Source organism: Nannobrachium achirus (assembly GCF_963921795.1).
Source record: "Nannobrachium achirus genome assembly, chromosome: 17".
Classification (NCBI taxonomy): domain Eukaryota; kingdom Metazoa; phylum Chordata; class Actinopteri; order Myctophiformes; family Myctophidae; genus Nannobrachium; species Nannobrachium achirus.
Window position 1 is genome coordinate 1,642,089 of NC_137824.1, and position 3,278 is coordinate 1,645,366.

Consider the following 3,278-nt stretch of genomic DNA (forward strand, 5'->3'; position numbering starts at 1 on the left):
AGTCCAGTGCGCCTTATATATGGATCATTCATTGACATTGACATTCCGTTTAGCACAACTCCATCTGTTGGATGCATAACACAACGGTAGCGTCTATTATGTGCGCCTTATAGTCAGGTGCGCCTTATATATGAAAACAGTTTGAAAATAGACCATTCATTGACAGTGCGCCTTATAGTCAGGTGCGCCTTATAGTCCAGAAAATACTGTAACAATAATGAACTGCACCTGTGCAGCTGACCTGCGGAACCTGGGAATATATATACTATTCTGTCAAGATGGGGAGAATAAAAGTGTGGAGAATATAATTAGCCAGTAGCTATGCCCCTCCCCTAAAAGCTTTTGTCCAATGCTAGCTTAGCAACCGGCAGCTTGCCAAGGCTGTTGCCAAGGCAAACCTTGGCAAGCAGGAAGTTATTCTAAGCTAGCATTGGACAAAAGCTTTTTGGGAGGGGCATAGCTACTGGCTAATTATAATACCTTGTTAAATTTTGCATTTGTAGTTATTCTAATGTAACTTAACAACACAACCAGAACAGATAGACAAAGAGACATTCATGGATTTATATTTTAAAGTAACTTGTATTCTCCCCGGCCTGGACCCAGGGTATGGCAGCTGCATACCCCTGCCATACCCAATTAATTGACGCCCCTGATGGATAGCGTTGTGTTCCTTTCTCTCTGCCACCTTTGGCGGATTAAAACAGCAGGACAGGCCTGTCCATCATATTGTCATGCAAAGTGATCCGGGGGGCCAGCCTGCTCCTCTCTCTCCACTCTGTATCTCCCAAGAGGGAGGCTCCAGTTTGCCTGCTGGATTCAACCTGCTGTCTGGGGCTCTAAATAGCATTTCAGGAGACTAGTGAAATGTAAGCAAAGGAGACGCTCCTCTGACTGACACTTAAGATTCCTTTCTCCCTGACTCCCCCCCCCACCCCCCACCCCCCACACACACACCACACACCCCCCACACCAATCTGAATGCTCCTCTCCCTTGTCTATCCTTCACTGGCAAGTTTCAACTGACTTGCAAAAAGCTCAAAGCCTATGCAAAAGGCAGCTAACCCGCAGCTATGGGGAAGTTGTGCCACCTTAGGTGACAAGCATTGAATGTCTAATGCAGGGTTTTTTGATCCAAAATGTGTTGGAATGCCCCTTCCATTGTGGAATGTCTAATTTCCTGAGATCAGCAGAAACCCGCTAGTTTTTGAGTTTGTGGCATACCTTTCACATTCACATCTTATATTTTGATTGCAAAGGTGCCATTTCCCATTCCATCACCCCATAGACCAGGGTTCCCCAATTAGTTTTCCCCAAGGGCCGAATTATGTCTAGGGTACCAAGCCGAGGGCCACAACATTGCAGGGGGCGACGTTGGCGTTTCCGCTACTACAGCAACAGTTCAGATATCATCACTGTCGGGCAGAAACCTTATATCTCCAAGTTTAAAATATGTAGGTTTTTTGGTAAAGCAAAGCCCTGCTTCATCATACAAGATCGTCACACAAAATGAGTGAAAACAGCAGATCTGTGCATGTAGATCGGCTGTTTTCACTAGTTTAGTAATTTCTTTTGATGATAAATACAAAACGGTTTTGGACATACAAGGTTTCCACCCAACAACGACGATATACCGGTACTAGTGTTGTTGCTGCTCTTATACCACCATTATTACTGGGGTTGGTGGGGGCCAGACAGTAGCCCCCCACGGGCCGCAAATGGCCCACGGGCCGCCTATTGGGGAACCCTGCCATAGACAATCATTATTTTTACTTGTGAGAGAGACAGAGATACAGAGATGGAGAGAGAGAGAGAGAGAGAGAGAGAGAGAGAGAGAGAGAGAGAGAGAGAGAGAGAGAGAGAGAGAGAGAATATCTAGATCATGCTTTGATCTTTTATTCACTACAGTGGATCACACTCCATTTAAGTATGTAATCTAAACTCCATTATCTCAGGCTTGGTCTGCTGTGCACTCATCAGGGTCTAGTAATTGCTGGGTCCTCTCAGAAAGATTCACACTTCAAAGTTAACTGTGCCACAGTGACTTATGGCTATGTATTATCAATATTTTGACATGACAGCACAACACCGCCTGCAAGATGAAGTAACCCTCACTCTGATCAATGTCAGCCATGCTTTTCTGTCCAACTCTCCCATAATGAGTCTCATATGACTGAGATTGAGATCCTTTACATCATGTACATGCCATGGGTGACTTGCAGTTGTTGATTCAAAACACAATTAATGGGCGCTGGCGGCGTGTTCCTCCCTCCGCGTCATCAACGCCCACACCCTAGGTGGGGTTGGCGATTGGGCCTTTCTGTGTGGAGTTTGCATGTTCTCCCTGTGTCTCCTAGGGTTGATACCCTCACAAAAAACATGCACGTAATCCTGGTCTCAATAATGCCTCCCCCTAGCCAGCCGGGGCGCCTGATGGAGGGGAAAGGAACTGGTTGGAATAACGTGTTCCTTCCACGCACTACGTCCAGGTGAAAAGAAGCAACTTGTACTCCTCATGCATAGAAGGAAGCATAAGTTCAGTCCGTTGTCTCCCCAGGCGCGGCAGAGGGAGAGCAGAGACCAGGATTACATAGGCAATTAGCACTGGGTGAAAAAATGGGTTACAAAATTGTGGGATAAAAATTATATAAAAAAATAAAAAACACAATTAATGCATTACTTTTAACTGAATTCCCTTTTCGTCAGTAGACTGAGCGTTTCCGTGACAATGAATGTTGGTTTGCCACATACGGCTTCCTTAATAGTGAAGTATTAAACAACACATTTTCGGATTCTCGCATAGTGGGTATGCAGTACAGTTAATAAAGTAGGGAATGTTAAATACCTATTTGTGTTCCCTTGTTGCGCAGGGTATGAGTGTTTGCTTTATCAGCACCAGCTGAGCATCATTTTGCGTGATGGATGTCACAATTTTGCCACACTATGAAGAAAATAGACATTTGATTTCACGTTGGCTGCTTTATGAATGCAAACCAATGTATATTGTAGGCAACACTGACAAACACTCAGGGGGTTGAAAGAGTTGACCTAAACACACAGTGGGATATAAGAAATGAAACTATATTAGTATTTGAATATATTGAGCGCACATGCTATACTCATGGGAAGGCAGTTATTATTACAAACAGTAAACATTGCACTGCATTGGTGGCATTACTCAGAAATGTCATAGCAAAGAGAGGGTAAAGTACAGTAACTACAGTCATGCTGCAACGCTTCCCCTGTTGCCTCACAACCTGTGTGTGTGTGTGTGTGTG